The 17534-nt window shown below is 49.0% G+C and overlaps 1 protein-coding gene across 3 annotated transcripts in view; it reads right to left on the bottom strand.

Annotated features, from left to right (window-relative positions):
* The window catches only part of RENBP (renin binding protein), a 91839-nt gene that overhangs the window by 8228 nt on the left and 66077 nt on the right, over positions 1–17534 (bottom strand). The window lies entirely within an intron of this gene.

Genomic DNA, 17534 nt, shown 5'->3' with positions numbered 1-17534 from the left:
TATATGCTATCTATATGAACGATCTACGACATCCCACAAAAACAGATAAAGGGGCAGGGGGGGTGAGGGGGATGCAGTCTGAAGAGGGTTCTGAGACGAAAGGCTGAAGGACATCATCTGCTTTGACTGAATAAGTTCAGTTGTGTTTATTGGGCCGAGGCTGATTGAAGTGACGTCGAGGTGAAACCCCGATACGTGAAACTCACCACCCATTTTATTACTGGCAAAATCGAACATTTTCAAGTATATTGGTCGGTTGCATTTGTGGTTCTGTCTTTTTTTTCACCGGCCTACAGGTCACAATTCCAAACCAATCGTCACGAAACTTCACCAAGTTGTCTACGTCATCCCAATTGAGAAGCCTATTGATTTTGAGGTCAAAGGTCATCTGGAGGTCAAATTTCTAAAATCGCCATTTTAAATCCGATTGACTTGAAAATTGAATAGCATTTGTATATCGAGTCAATAAATTGGGAAATGAACTATTTTTGGGGTCAAAGGTCAACTCAAGATCAAATTTTAAGTCATCAATTTCCATCCAAAAAACTGTCAATTCTCAACCGATTGACTTGAAAATTGAACAGCATTTGCATATCGAGTCACTAAATTGGGAAACATACTATTTTTGAGGTCAAACGGTCAAAGGTCAACACAAGGTCAAACTTCCAAAATCATCCATTTTTATCTGAAAACCCATCAATTTTCATCCGATTGACTTCAAAATAGAACAGCATTTGTGCATTGCCTCACTGAATTGGGAAACCAACTATTTGAGGTCAAAAGGTCAAAGGCCAACTCAAGGTCAAACTTCTAAAATCATTTTTCATCTGAAAAATAATCACAAATGAAAAATCTTATCTTCCCCCATCCAAAACCTTGATCTTTTCTACCCCTGCTAATTTCACCCCAAATCCACTTTTATGAAATACCAACTTCTGTCCTGGAAGTCCTTGGTGTCCTTGTGTTTTATATTCTCCCACCCCCCCCCCCCCCCTTCCCACGCCTCCTCCCCCCAAGCCCTCTCCCTTCCACACATCTCCCGATGTCCCTGCTCTCAAATGTTGTGTTTGTGTGCTTCCCCTTCTCTCCCCATCTTGCCTACCGCTCCCTCTTTTTATACATTTTGTTTGTCTGTTTTATTTGTTTGTGTGATAAATGTTAGCTCTTTCACGAGCCTCGATTCTGTATACAAAAAAACCAAAAACTTTTCATCCTATTAACCTGAGCTTTGATCAAGATCGTCATTTTTAATCTGAATGAAATGGACAATTTGATGGATCAATGGAATCCTTTTGGGGTGGGTGGGGTGGGTGGTGGATTTTGTAAGTATCGTGCTCTGCATGACGTCTTCTTGTTTGTAATGTTGATGATATTATTTATTTGTAATTTATTTATAATATTGGTGATATTATTTATTTGTAATTTATTTGTGATATTATTTATTTGTAACTTATTTGTAATATTGGTGATATTATTTATTTGTAATCCAAAAAGATCCAAGTGGAGTAAAGCTCTAAATGGTCAAGGGTCCAAACTGTCTAATCGGTCTGAAGGGTGCAAGTGATCTAAATGGTGTTAAGGTTCTCTTCTCTTCTGGACTTGGTTATGACTAACTTCCCTGAAAATGTCTGCTGCTCTTCTTCTGCTCCAATCGGATCATCTGATCATGTCCTTGTTAAAGTGGACATCTCTCTGACCATCCTCAGGGAGCCTGCTTAGCGTCGACGAGTCTGGCATTTCACTCAGGCCAACTGGCACGGTCTTCAAGCAGCCATCAATCATCTAGACTGGTCTCCCATCTCTACCACCTCTGACATCAACTCATCCTGGGAATTCTTCCAAAGTAAATTGCTCTCTCTCATGCACAGATTTATCCCATCTCGTCTTCAGTTGTCATACCCTTCCTCCCGTCCATGGTACACGGAATCTTGTGGTGAGGCTGTTGCCCAGAAACAACTTGCTTTCGTCTCCTGGAAAGCAAATCCAACGGAAGGAAATCTCATTTCCTTTCACAAAGCCCGAAACAAGTGTGTGTCCACCCTCAGGAGAGCCAGGAAACAATATCTCTCCGTTCTCAAGACCGAACTCTCTTATCTGTCTCCCTCTTCCAAATCCTGGTGGCGTCTGGTCAAAGCCGTTTCTGGTGTTTGTTCCCCCTCCATCCCCTCCCTTACCTCAAACGGTTACACAGCTGACTCCGCACGTGAAAAAGCTGAATGCCTCAACTCTGTGTTTGCCTCTAAATCTTGTGTCCCAAACCCATCCCTCTCTGTACCCACCATACCCAGTCGTACCCTGCTGCTCCTGGACTCCGTGTCCTTTCCTCCTGACAAGGTGGAAAAGTTTCTGTCAACCCTCGACTCTGATTCTGCAACTGGTCCCGACGGCATCAGCGCACGGGTCCTAAAATCCTGCTCTGCTGCTCTATCTCACCCTCTCTCTGTTCTCTTCACCCTCTCTTTTGCTCAAGGTCAACTGCCATCTGCTTGGAAATCAGCCAACATCACCGCTTTGCACAAAAAAGGTGCAAAAACAGATCCTAGCAACTACAGACCAATCAGCCTTCTCCCAATTATCAGCAAAGTCATGGAATCCATCATTGCTTCGGATATGAAATCTTTCCTCTTCTCCAATGGCTTGATCTCTGATCATCAATTTGGTTTCAGACCAGGTCACTCTACTCTGGACATGCTGCTTCTGCTGTCTCAACAATGGATGGAGGTCCTCAATGCCAAACAGGAAATTAGAGCTGTCTCCCTCGACATATCACGTGCCTTCGACACGGTCTGGCACCCCGCTCTGCTCACCAAACTCCTCCTTTGGTATCCATGGAAATCTCCACGCATGGCTGGCGGACTTCCTCTCTAGTCGTCGTCAACGTGTGGCCCTGAATGGGTTTCTCTCATCTCCTCTTCCTGTTCAGGCTGGAGTTCCCCAAGGCAGTGTTCTGGGCCCCGTGCTTTTTCTGGTCTTCATCAATGATCTCTCTGACTCTCTTGAAAATCCTCTCTATCTCTTTGCTGATGACTCTACTCTCTGTCGCTCCATTCCTCATCCCTCAGATCGGCAGTCTGCAGCCTCCTCACTCTCTGCAGACCTGGACAAAATCACAGACTGGGCAAACAAATGGAACATGTCTTTCAATCCTGATAAATCTCACACTCTTACGATGTCTCTCCGAAAAGACCGACTGGAAAACCCTCCCATCCACTTTCTGAATAATCCTCTCCAAGAAGTTCTGTCACTCAAGCTTTTGGGTCTCACTATTTGCCATTATCTTTCCTGGGAAAACCACATTTCAAATCTGGCCTCCAAAGCCAGTCGCCGACTGGGCATCCTCCGTCGTGCGAAGTCCTTCCTTGGCACACCTGAGCTCCTCACCACATACAAGGCTTTCATCCGCAGCTCTATGGAATACTGCTCTCCCCTCTGGTCTGGTGCTCCTGCCTCACACCTAGCCCGTCTTCACGCTGTTGAAACCAAAGCGTTCAGAATCATTGGAATCTCCCGCGATGAAGCTAACTCCAAGGGCCTTTCACTCACTCACCGCAGGCAGGTTGGTGGTCTTTCCGTCTTCTACCGACTCCTCTCTGGCCTTGCCCCCCCCCAGCCCTCTCTGGGCTCTGTCCCCCAAATATTCCTACAGGTCGCACAAGATCTGCCTGCAACCCTCTTATGGTTAAACTGCCAAAATCAAGACTTTCTGCTCACCTTCACTCCTTCATTCCTCTTTTCTCCCGCCTCTGGAACAAACTCCCTCACTCTCTTCAATCCCACTCCACCCTCCAGGTCTTTAAAACAGCTGTTCACCACCATCTCTTATCCTCCCCCATCCAAAACCTTTATCTTTTCTACCCCCGCTAATTTCGGTCCCCTTGTGTTTTATACCTCTCCCCCCCCCCCCGACCCACCCCCCTCCCCTTCCCACGCCTCCTGCCCCCAAGCCCTCTCCCTCCCACACTTCTCCCTGCTCTCAAATGTTGTGGTTGTGTGCTTCCCCTTCTCTCCCCATCTTGTCTTCCGCTCCCTCTTTTTGTATATTTTGTTTTTCTGGTTGATTTGTTTGTGAAATAAATGTTAGCTCTTTCACGAGCCTCGATTCAGTATACAAAAAAAAAAAAAAAAAAAAAAAAAGGTTGAAATACGAATATTATTTATTATTACTATTTACACAATTAAAGAAACCAAGGAAGAAGGAAGGATAATAAAATAATGCAGAAGGAGGGACGGACCAGAAGGACACAGTGAAACTCTAGCTTAACTAAACAGGCTTAACTTATACCCCAGGACAAGACAAAGACAGAACAAACTCACGTACACAGAAGGATGGAATGGCAGGAATGAAGGACTGGAAGGAGAGAGGAAGGTTCAGTTGGGGCAGATGGTTCGGGCTTGATCCCGCACGGGACGTCGGGCTGGACCTCGACGGCCACCGATGCCACCGATCCTGGTTCCCACGGGGTAACGAGTCGAAGCTGCCTGGTGGAGCCAACGCTGCTTGGTGGAGTCAAAGCTGCTGGTGGAGCCAACGCTGCTTGGTGGAGTTTAAAGCTGCTGGTACTGCTCGTGGTACTCCACTTGCTTGCTCTCAGGACTCTCAATGCTTGCTCTCAGGACTCCTTGGACTCTCTTTCAATGCTTGCTCTCAGGACTCCTTGGACTCTCTTTCAATGCTTCCCTCGTTTCTCTCGACTTGACTTGAACTCCCTTCCGTTTCTCTGACGCAACCCTCGCAAAGGCTTCCGCGCGCGTTTTTATATCGCCTCGGGCGATCAAGCCTCCAGGACACGCCCATCAGTGAGCTCGCCTCGGCCCTGATTGGTCGCGAGGGCTCACCGATCCCGCCCTTAGCGGAGGCGTTGGCAAGGCCACGCCTTGTTCCCGGCGCTGGGCCGACTCCTCCCACCTTTGGCTCCGAGATGACCTCGTGGCTAATGGAGTCTTGCAGCGAAAACAACCACAACCCCACAGCAGCGGCAGAATGTAGCAAACCGCCCAGTGCAGTTGGCAATTGACGAAAGGGGGGATGTGCAGGGAATCTACCTTATTCCACTTCGGTGCAATGGAGTGTTAATTAATGGAAGACACAGCCTTAATCTAATACACATAATAAGGAGATAACTACCGAACAAGGAGGAAATCTATGATTGGCTATGTGTGGTATTTGGAATAACTACGGGCACGACCTTTGACCTTTATACACAACAAATGGAGGAAGGAGGGTGATATTTTTACAATTCATTACACTACAATAAAAAAAAACACAGCAATTCTCAAACCCATAACAATATATATATATATATATATATATATATATATATATATATATATATAGACTTTTTTTCTTTTTTTTTTGTATACAGAGTCAACGCTCGTGAAAGAGCTAACATTTATCAAACAAACAAGCAAACAAGCATATAAAAAGGGGAGCGGTCGACAAGATGGGGAGAGAAGGGGAGGAAGCACACAAACACACATTTGACATGGACTTGGCATTTAATGTGGAATTTTTTTTTTCTTGACTTAGGTTTACTTTCTGAACTCAGTATATCAATCTGGTGAGTTTCTTTTACCCTTCGGTGATGTCTTTGTTGAAAGAATCATGTCACTGATTGTCTTTCGCAGCAAGAAGTCAATAACAGGATTATATCACAGGTGGCGTGACAAAATGTAAGGACAGGTACATTTGACGATTGGCTTCACAATCGGGTATATAAGGGTTGTTGCGTTCTGTATTAGTGGAAAACAACTACTGCACGTCTACAAAAGTTATTGCCGCTTCTTCTGGAGATGGTCCGTCAACTTGACAATGCTGTTTGTCATGGAGTGGTGGCTTTACAAAATTCTGGCATGAAACAGAGTGCTATTGCTCGGCAGTATGGCATCACTCAAGGTCAGGTGTCAAAGATCCTGAAACGAAATGCTCAGAGGGGTGTCCCTACTCCAATACCGAGGCCAGGACGTCCACGCAGAACCACAAGGAGAGATGATCGCCAGCTGCACCGGTTAGTCTGCAATGGCCGTACCAAGTCAGCTAATCGGCTTAGGGCTGAGTGGCAGCAACTGACAAATGTGCCTGTATCCAGAAGGCGAGTCAACCAATGAATGGTTCAAGCAGGCTATCGTGCCAGGCATCCCCTGAGAAAGCCACGCCTGACCAGACAACACAGCCAGCGCCGATTGCAGTGGGCCAGAGAGCACCGTCAATGGCAGCCAGGACACTGGAATCACGTGACCTTCAGTGACGAGTCTAGATTTCTGGTCTATCGTCAAGATGGCCGCATCCGAGTGCGCAGACAAGTGCATGAAACCCACAACGAAGATTGTATAGTGCCAAGAGTCCAAGCTGGAGGTGGTGGGGTGACCATTTGGGCTGCTTTTCATGCAAGGGGCAAAACTGACCTGGTTGTTCTGAATGGAAACCTGAACCAGTTCAAGTACAGGGTCATTCTGGAAGAAACATTGCTTCCATTTGCTCGTGCAGCCTTTCGAGGAAACCTTGTCTTCCAAGATGACAATGCACGGCCTCATCGTGCTCGCATGATCCAACACTTTCTTGCTGACCATGGTGTAGAGCATATGGAGTGGTCTGCCATGTCCCCGGATATGAATCCGATAGAGAACTTGTGGGCAGAACTAACGCGTCAAATCGACAACTTGGACCAGCAGCCGACCTCTGTGCGTGAATTGCAGCAGGCTATTGTCACTGCATGGCAAGCGATTCCTGTCCAAACCTTGGCAAATCTTGTGGACAGCATGCCTCAACGTGTACGTGCTCTCCTGAATGCTCGTGGGGGTTACACGAAGTACCGAACTGTAATTTTACTGTCCGTAATCCCAGTCATAATTTAGCTTTTGTTTTTGTTGAAAAAAAATTGGCTAATGTGCAAAATAAAGAGATACTTCTGGAAAACGTACAGAAGTTTAACACAGTACTGTCCGTGAATTGAGTTCGATATCAGTTCACATCACTTTCAAGGATCAATTTATTTGCTTTGAAATGTCAAATGTGGTTTTTGTTTCTTTTAAAGGTCACATTAACAAAATCTCGAATAATTTCAACATAATTGCAATGAACTTTTGGTTCTAAGTTATCTTGAAAAGTAAGTTCACCCCCACAAAAAAAATATTCCATATTAAATGCCAAGTGTATATGTATGTATATATATATATATATATATATATATATATATATATATATATATATATATATATATATATATATATATTGTTACGGACACGACTTAGATGTTGCTTGACCGAGCGGAATGGCCGCCGTGTTCGCACAAGTTACCCGATTACACTCGAACGTTGGCCGAATCGCGCTATGCTAAATCAATGAAGGAAAGGACACAACGGCTGGGTTAAATGACACGACACAAGGGGTACAGTTCTCAAGACCTCCGGAGGAGGATATAATATTGGTTATGCAGAACGGTTAGATTACACGGCAAGAGGTAAAAACACAGCAAGATGGGCACTTAGACACAGTCTTATCTTAATCCCGACAGACCACAGACAAACGGGACAAGACTGACTCACACAGGGATTGATGGCAAGGAAGGGCAGGCAGTCGATAGCTCAAGGTGCACCTTGGCTCAGGGGCAGAATCGACCCGGTCCGGTCCAGAGATGCGGGTAGGTATCGTCGCACTGGAGGTGGCGTCCGTTTCTCTTCAAGCTGAGGCGCATCTGACGTCACCTCCGTCTTCCTGCGCATGCCCAGCGGGGAGTGACACGCCCTCGGCTCGTTAACTCCGCCCCAGATGGAATCGGTCCGCCGCTTCTTATTGGGTGCGGGGGGTTACCGGGCTCCGCCCTTGACGAGGAGCTGACAGTGAGCCCCTGCGTGGTAACCCCGTCGGAGCACATGGTCAATGGCGGCTAACCAAGCCGGAGTGAGGACGCACACTCCCCGCGCCGCCGCCGCTGTTGTTGTTGTTGGTGTTGTCGTTCCATGAGGAAGAGATGCGGGGAGGTATTGGGAGGTCCTAAACTTACTAATGGTGCCATACAATCACATTCTGGTGCAACGAAGAGTCAGAATTAATGGAAACGAGTCCTTAACTGACATAGACTAAGAATAACTAGCAAGATGTCCTATAGTTGTCTACGTGAGATGCGGTGAACCTGGGTGCGACATTTAATGGGGGAAATAGGGGAAGGTCGGTTCTACAGAGTGTTGTTTACAGACAATGGGACTAGGGAATGGGGGATTGGGGATAGTTGGGGAGTATTGGGGAAATAGGGGGAATATTTACAAGCGGATATGGATGGAGGCCAAATCCCATATCCGCAACATTGCATCCTTCTCTACCTCGGGGCGTCCCGACCCGATAAATCTTTACCTACGTTAGTGTGGCACTCAGATGTAGTTCCCTCTACTATTAACTCAACCCTGAGTGCGACAGTTTTACAGATGTTCACAAATGAGTAAATATGTCCCCCTGCGACGTTGCACCCTTCTCCTCACAGAACCACACCCACAGGATAACCGAATCGCGGAAAGAATCCTCAAACTAAACATACAGCCGGTAGGGAGCATCATTTATACAAGACTACACTGATATTTACACTACGATCCAGGACCTGTTTTTGGAGGAACACATGCAGATGTTATGCATAGAGAGAGCACGCATGCCAGCATCGATACACCAACCCACGAGTGCTCTGTGGCCCTACGGCCTTTAATAATGTGCAGAGCACCCCGTTCAAGCACCAAAAGCACCACCCCATCACACAGTCAGCACCATCCGGTGCACCAATAAAGTGTTTATAGTCACCGGTGGTGTCGCAGCCGGCCGATGTTCTGCCGCTGGTTTTGCCTTCTTGAAGCACTTGGCCTTCTAGCTTCCTTAAAAAATAAAGAAAGGCGCCAACCGCGTCCATTTCTAAATTGTGGCCGTCAGGGGGCCAACTATAGTGGTTCACCTCTATGGCATAGGTGCCACGTTGACCCATAGGTCCATCAACGGGTGGTGCTTGCCCGCAAAAGAACTGCGGTCCATTGTGGGCGGCCACAAAAATTGCGGTCCATATGGTGTATCGATCCAGGCAGCAAGCAGCGAAAGTGCAGGCCCACAACTGCGGAGCCAGCACCTCTCTCTCCTCTCTCTCTGCCCCAAAGCCAGATCCTCGGAGGTGGGAGACAAAAGAAGAAGACAAGTGAGTAAGGTGGTAAGGGCGCAAAAGTGCACGCAATACAAGGTGATGCACACTGGGGGCACATGGGAACCAGGTGAGACAGGTACGTTCCTACCGTACGCCCCCCCCCCCCCCCCCACCAGGTAACCTACATTGCCCTCCCTTACCCCTTACTGTATCCACAAAACACAACACTACCCATAAACATCTACTTTACAAATCCACAACATCCCTACTGTCTTCCCCGTTCCTCCCATAAACCAAATTCGTCTTCTCTCCCTCCTAACCAATCAAATTTGCCATTTCCAACTCTCATCAAAATTTGCCATCTCCAATTCAACATCCAAATTTGCCATCACCAATTCATCATCAGTCCCTCCTAAGGAGGGAGAGATGGAATCACCCCAATGTCTCATCCACGTCGTGATGCGTCTCACCAATCCACACAGCAATTCTCATTTCCTGCAACACAGAACAAAAGAACACAGGTGTGGAGTCATCATCATCCCCTCAGGTAAGTGGCTGCGTATGGTGCGACAGGTTCATCAATCCTAACTATTTCCTAAATGACTTTAACAACTTTACATTACCCGGGGTCTTTCCCTGCCAATCCATTGGCCAACTTACACTATGGGTTCTAAAAACCAAGTCCCATTGACCAATCTGTGGTGCCTCTCAATTTGGGGTCTCACTCCCCCGATTCATCTCCCGGTGCCCTCGCACAATTTCTGGGCGGTGACGTGTAGCTCTCCCAGCAGGTCTACCCACCTGCACACCTCCACCACTGCAGTTGCCTCCGAGCTAACCTGCTCCTTACCCTAACCTATCTACCTGGGGAAGGCCCTCTGGCGCTCTCCCCACTCGGTGCCCTCTCTGGCACTGGGCTACCCGGGTCCGTCCTCCGGATCCTCGGGCCCCATCCACAACTCTACCGGCTCCCAGAGCCCACCTGCGGCCTCACCTGGCCGACATCCTCACAGTGGTGGAGTGCCCAAACCAACTACACACACTAACAGGCTACACGCCCAGCCATTTCCACAACACTAATGCACCCATCCAAATACCATTCTGTCACCCGCACCACAGATGCCAATATCCAACCACAATTTACCTATACCCTCTACCTAACACTTACACTACCCGCCCCGGGTACTCGTGAAAGGGGGTCCACTCTTCCCCCATCCACACCTTCGCACCATGCACACCACTCCGTACCACTTACTCCATGTACTCCACACACCTGTACTTGCACACCTGTGCTCTCATACTTGGTGCCGCCTGCACCCTTCTCTCCCCAAGCGCATTCGCGCTGATCCACAACACTCACTACTCATACACTGCTCCACACACCTGTCCAGTTCTCACACAGCATCATCTCATCTAACTACTCCCCTCTGAAACTTGCGCTTCCCAGTCGTCCCTTTAAACTATTGCGCTCCCACGTCATTATAATCCACACTAATCTACCTGCGTCCCCACTACAGGTATCAGTCACTATCTAACCTTAACGTTACCTAATGTCATCTTCTAGGGCCCTATCAATATCCTAACCCACCCGGGCTAGTTTTCACTGCCATACACCCCATAATCTATAGCGCATTTGCCCCACAGATGGGAAGGGTGGCAGGGATGCCACCCTTACCCACCGGGCCCATCGCTCACTACCAATTTTGCACATCAAATTTCAACAAATCAAAAATTTGCCAATCACTACCCATCATCTGCCAATCATTACTGCCAATCCTTTGGCAATCATCAAATTTTGTTTTTCTCTAATTTTCGGTCCAAAACACTAACCTCATCACACAGTCTACTCACTAATGCCTCTCGGTGCGCCAATTCACTTCTACTGCTCGGCTTCGTACAGCCAAGCCATGCATGCGGGTTGTTTGGTGCCAGCGGCTGGATACGTCCCGCATTCGGGGCAGGGACGGGGGCTTACCCGGCCCGAGACCCCACGCACCACCTTGGCGTGGAGCCATCCAATGTCCCGATCTCGACCTGCCGGCACGTCTCAACAAAAAGTGGTCGCCATGACGACCCTTCCTATCGGGCTGCCAGCTCCGCCTAGTGGAGCACGGACGCGGCCGTTCAAAGCGAGGCCCAGCGTGGATCGCGCACGGCGGTCCTTTCGAACCCGCCGTGGCTCGGATCCCCGCTGGTTCTCGCGGCACGCGAAGACCGGCACGCACCGAGGGCCCGCTTCGGCTAAAGGTCGACCTAACCTCTAACCCGGTTATCGTCGATGCCTCACCTGGATGCTTACAAGCATACGCTACCCCTTTCGTGCTCATACATCCAGCCGTTTCCATGCTCCTCGTCGTACCTTCTCTAACACACCCAGGTACACTCATTCCACTCCCAGCCTTGGTCACACACCTGACCACCGAACACTTTGGCACACATTCGTTGGTCGCACACCTCACCAACACACCTCTTCGCGCCCCCTCCTCGGTCACCTCCTCTGTGACAATCACAGGTGTGCTCTCACTCGCACACCCAACCACGTGCCTCACTACCAATTCCAGCGTGCATTCCCACTCACGCTCTACCATTCCAGGTGTGCATCCTTCCATTCCAGGTGTACATCCTCGCTCACCTGTCACAACCAACTCACGCTCCTTGTCACTCTCACTACTCTCACCACCACTCTTGACAACGCACTCACCCTTACTCTTGACAGCGCACTCTTTCCCCATGCACCTGTCCGTCACACATCTTTCTCGCACACCCTCTCCCGTTACATCCTCTGTAACACTCACCACAGGCGTGCATTCTCCCTTTACACCCTCCGTAACACTCCTCACTACGCGCTTCCATGTGCTCCCTCGCACACGCGCTACGACCGACTCACTCTCGCCAGCACCCTCACTCCTTGGCACGCACTTTTTCCTCACACACCCCAGGGTCGAACTTTCTCGCACACCTCCTTTTTCGCACACCAGACCTGTCGCACACTTCACCAACGGCCTCTCACGAACACCCGGGTCCATCTCGACCCCCAAGCTCATTAAATCACCTGGCGCATCATACGCACGACCATATTGGTCACCACTTACACCGGGTCCTCTTCCTCTTCGCTTCTCCTCCATCACCTGCGAATCCCTCATCCGGTTAATGAGCACATCATCACGATCCAAACACAGACTTTGGACCAATTCTTTTACCTCCTCTTTTATCTCTTTCTTATCCCCTCTCCGTCGCTTCTTAATTTCGCTCACCCCTTCTTCCACTTCTTCTAATTTCTGCTTTACCTCTTTTATTTCCCGGTACGTCTCCTCAAGTTCGTCCTCTAAGGCTACCTTGACCGTTTCCATGTGCGTCCTCACCTGCCGGTCCTTCGTCTCCATTACCTCTGTCACCTCGTCCAACCTCGTTGTCAGTCCCTCACGTACCATCTGACATTCCCTCTTCGTCGCTATCAAGTCGTCTTTTAGTTCTTTCTGTGTCGCTTTTAACCCTCCTAATACCGCAGTGTTCCTTTGAACCTGCTCCGTTAGTCCTTTTTGTCCCTCCGTCAGCTGTTCCACCTCCTGCGTCAGGTCCTCTATGCCCCCTTGTAACTTTACAGTCCCCTTTCTCACCTCCTTCTCCATGTGCTCCTTACAGTGCCTCACCTCCTCGCGCACTCCTCCGACCTCCTCACTCACACCTCTTCTGATCTCCTCTCCCATCACTTGCATCTCCTGCCCAGATGCCACCCTCATCTGCTCCATTTCCTCCCTGTGAGCATCCAGTTTAGTTTCTACCCCCATTCTGACCCCCTCTATCTGCTGCCCCATTTGGTTAACTTCCCTTTCCGCTTGGTCCCTCATGTCCCTCAATTTGCCTTCCATACTGTTTTCTAACCCCTCTAACCCCTTTTTCACTCCCTCTATCTGATTCTCCTGGGCAGCCATTCTATTTTCCACCCCCATTAACCCATGTTTCACCCCTTCTATCCCATTGTCTAACCCCTCTAATTTCTTGTCTAATCCCTCACCGGTACCCCTCGCTTCGTCCCTCATTACCCCCATTTGCTCACTCTGAGCCTCCATCCGGTTCCTCATTACCCCTAATTGCTCACTCTGCAGTTTGAGGGACGCCTGCATTTGCGCCATAAATTGCTCCATGAGGGCCTGCATTTGGGCCATCCCTCCCACTTGTGCAGCGGGTGCGGCCGCCGTAGCTATGTGCGAGGCGCCATTTTGCGCACCCGCAACCTCGTGCGCGACGACGCCATTTTGCGACCCTGCTACCCTCACTGCTTCGCTCTCATGTCCCTCAATTTGGTCCTGGATCGACCCTGCCTCACTCTCCTCTACCGGAACCCAGCCGTCTTGATCTGCCATAGCGTGACTTTCAAAATTCGGGTTATTATTATTTTTGTAAAACACAATTAAATTTCGCCGTTATAATTTCGAGCGCGTGAAACGCGCTCCGGGACCGATCCCACTTCCCGACACCAATTGTTACGGACACGACTTAGATGTTGCTTGACCGAGCGGAATGGCCGCCGTGTTCGCACAAGTTACCCGATTACACTCGAACGTTGGCCGAATCGCGCTATGCTAAATCAATGAAGGAAAGGACACAACGGCTGGTTTAAATGACACGACACCAGGGGTACAGTTCTCAAGACCTCCGGAGGAGGATATAATATTGGTTATGCAGAACGGTTAGATTACACGGCAAGAGGTAAAAACACAGCAAGATGGGCACTTAGACACAGTCTTATCTTATTCCCGACAGACCACAGACAAACGGGACAAGACTGACTCACACAGGGATTGATGGCAAGGAAGGGCAGGCAGTCGATAGCTCAAGGTGCACCTTGGCTCAGGGGCAGAATCGACCCTGTCCGGTCCAGAGATGCGGGTAGGTATCATCGCGCTGGAGGTGGCGTCCGTTTCTCTTCAAGCTGAGGCGCATCTGACGTCACCTCCGTCTTCCTGCGCATGCCCAGCGGGGAGTGACACGCCCTCGGCTCGTTAGCTCCGCCCCAGATGGAATCGGTCCGCCGCTTCTTATTGGGTGCGGGGGGTTACCGGGCTCCGCCCTTGACGAGGAGCTGACAGTGAGCCCCTGCGTGGTAACCCCGTCGGAGCACATGGTCAATGGCGGCTAACCAAGCCGGAGTGAGGACGCACACTCCCCGCGCCGCCGCCGCCGCCGCCGCTGTTGTTGTTGTTGGTGTTGTCGTTCCATGAGGAAGAGATGCGGGGAGGTATTGGGAGGTCCTAAACTTACTAATGGTGCCATACAATCGCATTCTGGTGCAACGAAGAGTCAGAATTAATGGAAACGAGTCCTTAACTGACATAGACTAAGAATAACTAGCAAGATGTCCTATAGTTGTCTACGTGAGATGCGGTGAACCTGGGTGCGACATTTAATGGGGGAAATAGGGGAAGGTCGGTTCTACAGAGTGTTGTTTACAGACAATGGGACTAGGGAATGGGGGATTGGGGATAGTTGGGGAGTATTGGGGAAATAGGGGGAATATTTACAAGCGGATATGGATGGAGGCCAAATCCCATATCCGCAACAATATATATATGTATATATATATATATATATATATATATATATATATATATATATATATATATATATATATATATATATATATATATATATATATAGTCATACCCCGTTTTACGCCATTTCGACCTACGTCAAATCCGACTTTGCGACACTCTTCTAGAGTAAATTTCAGTTCAGCGAACGTCATTATGTGCGACTTTACGTCATTCCTACGGACGTGAAAAAAATTAAACAATTTAAGCAATTGGATGTTTTAACGATCATTGATCGTTGTTATAACGTTGATGTTTTAACGATCGAAACAATTAAAAATACAATAAAAAGCACATTAAAAATTTTAAAAATGTACGTACAGTATACGTACGCGTAGCTGCTGGTTCTCATTCAAAACAAAGGCGACACCATATGCATTTGGTCCTGTGCTGTGGTCGCGTGCTTGCTTTGCCTTTCGCTGGTATTTTTGTGATTATTCCTTTACTGTGTAAATGTTCCTTTACTGTGCAAAACAACCAACGTAACGTGGCAACGGCGAAACACGACGATGCCGGCTCGGACGTACAGTATACATTTGTATATATATATATATAGGCAGGACCCAGTACCTCCAATGACGGGGGCTCATAGTGCGAGAGGACTGGGGGGTGATAGTGGGAGATAGTGTCCGATGTAGAGGGATGGTAGCTCTACCATCCCTCACGTTGGGGCAAAGGAGCAGTAGATTTATGGGGTTTGGCAGTGTGAACTAGCCGAGGGCGGGCTAGGATATTGTTAGGGATTTAGAAGGATGACAATAGGAGACCGAGATTTAAGTAGAGACATTGATACAGGTAGAGGGGACCTAGTCAGATTAGAAGGATGTTAATGACGAGGGAAGTGCTTTGTATAAGGGAAGACAGGGAAAGCACAAGTATTAGAGGGAAGTAGTTAGTTAGATGACGCTGTGTGTGTGTGTAATTGTGGGTGCCTCTTGGGCTTGGTGAAATGAGGCATTGGTCGAGAATGGTTGTGTGTGTGAGAATCTGGTTATCGTTGAACTTAGTGAAATGAGGCAATGGTCTGGGATGACCGGAGAAAGTGTATGAGTGGTGTATTGAGGACAAGTGTAATGGTGTTGAGTGATTGACTTGCATGGGGTGCAAGTGGATAAATGGAGAGAATACTTCGTGTGTGGGAATAAATGGTGTGTGGAGTGAGTAGTGTGGATTGAGTGGTGTGGTGTGGATTGAGTGGTGTGGAGTGCATGGTGCGAAGGAGTGGATGGGGGAGGATGGACCCCTTCACGAATACCCGGGGAGGGTCGTTTAAAGTTAGGTAGAGGGAGTAGGTAAATTGTTTGGAAATTGACATCTGTGGTGCAGGGAGTAGCAAGTTGTTGCTTTGAGGGGTGCATGAGTGAGTGGAATGGCTGGGCGTGTGGGCTTAATTAGTGAGTATGGTTAAATGGGCACTCCGCCACTGGTAGTCTGTCGGCCAGGTGAAGCCGCAGGTAGGCTCTGGGAGCCAGGTAGAGTTCAGTGTAGTGTTCAGTGGGGCCCGAGGATCCGAGAGAAGGACCCGGGTAGCCCAATGCCAGAGAGGGCATCAGAGGGGTGAGAGAGCCAGGAGGGCCTTCCCGGAGTTAGGGTAGTTGAAGGAGCTAGGCAAGCTCGGGTGGCGACTTCAGTGGCGGAGGTGCGCAGGTAAGTAGGACCTGCTGGTAGAGCCACACGACCCAGTGCCGAAATTGTGCGAAGGCACATATGGAAAAAAGGGGGGAGTGAGACCCCAAATTTGGTAGGGCACCACAGGGTGGGTCAATGGGAATTGGTTTTTAGAACCACATAGTGTAAAGAGGCCAATTGATTGGCAGGGCAAGACCCCGGGTAGTTTAAAGAGTTAATGTCAATTAGAAGGATAGTTAGGATGAAATCTCTTCGCACCATCCACATCCACTCACCAAGGTGACAGGACTCCACACCAGGTTTTGCAGATGATTTGGAATGAAAGACGCATCATGACGTGGGTGAGACACTGTGTTTATTCCATCTCTTCCTTCTTGGGAGGGATTGGAAACGAATTTGGCATAAAGGGGGATAGAAGAGACAAGACGGTAGAGACGGAATTTGTAAAGTGTAAATACGGGGAGGGGCAAGGGTAGTGTAGGTTGACATGGGGGGTGACGAACGGCTAGGGACGAGCTTTCTCCGCTCGCTCTCCCGCGCCCCTCATGTTGCATTACCTTGTTTTGACGTGTACCCTTGCGCCCTTTCCCCCGCCAACCTCTGCTTTGTCTTTCCTCCCCACCCATGGACCCATATCCTTTGTTGAGGGGAGTGTGCAGGAACACTGAGCTGTGCGGCTGCACTTTTGTAGTAGATATACCAAGTAGATACCCTTGATGCATATCGTTGTAAAGAACCGATCGACGTGTGCATGTGCACATGTGCATGGATTTGCAAATGCCTGCCTGTACGTCGTCGTTTCTGCGTATATCGCATCATCCAAAAATAAAGAAGCAAGCAACTTCGGCCGCTCGAGGAAAGACGGGGCACGCCTACCACTCAGAGGCGAGCTTCGATCCCCAGGGCGGCCGGGTTCACGGAACCCTGAGCTCGTTCGTTCGTCACAGACGACACGACACGACCACCGGTGAAACTGCTCGGACACGTTGGGTAAAGCCCGTGGTGATGAAGCGGGCCGCAGAGCCACTCGGCACACAAGCCAGCTCACGGTCGACACGTCCGTGCCGGTTACCCCGTTCGAGAAGACCCGACCGATAGAAAACAATGGAGGGACTCCCGACGGGGAGCGGCAAAGATTCAGGGCGAAGCCGCAGCCTCCTCCAGTTATTTACTCTAGTTTTACGAATTACGGTGTTTGTCTTCA

Source organism: Myxine glutinosa, chromosome 12, assembly GCF_964187855.1.
Source record: "Myxine glutinosa chromosome 12, kmMyxGlut1.1, whole genome shotgun sequence".
In the NCBI taxonomy this organism is placed as follows: domain Eukaryota; kingdom Metazoa; phylum Chordata; class Myxini; order Myxiniformes; family Myxinidae; genus Myxine; species Myxine glutinosa.
This window is presented reverse-complemented; position numbering and strand designations above follow the sequence as displayed.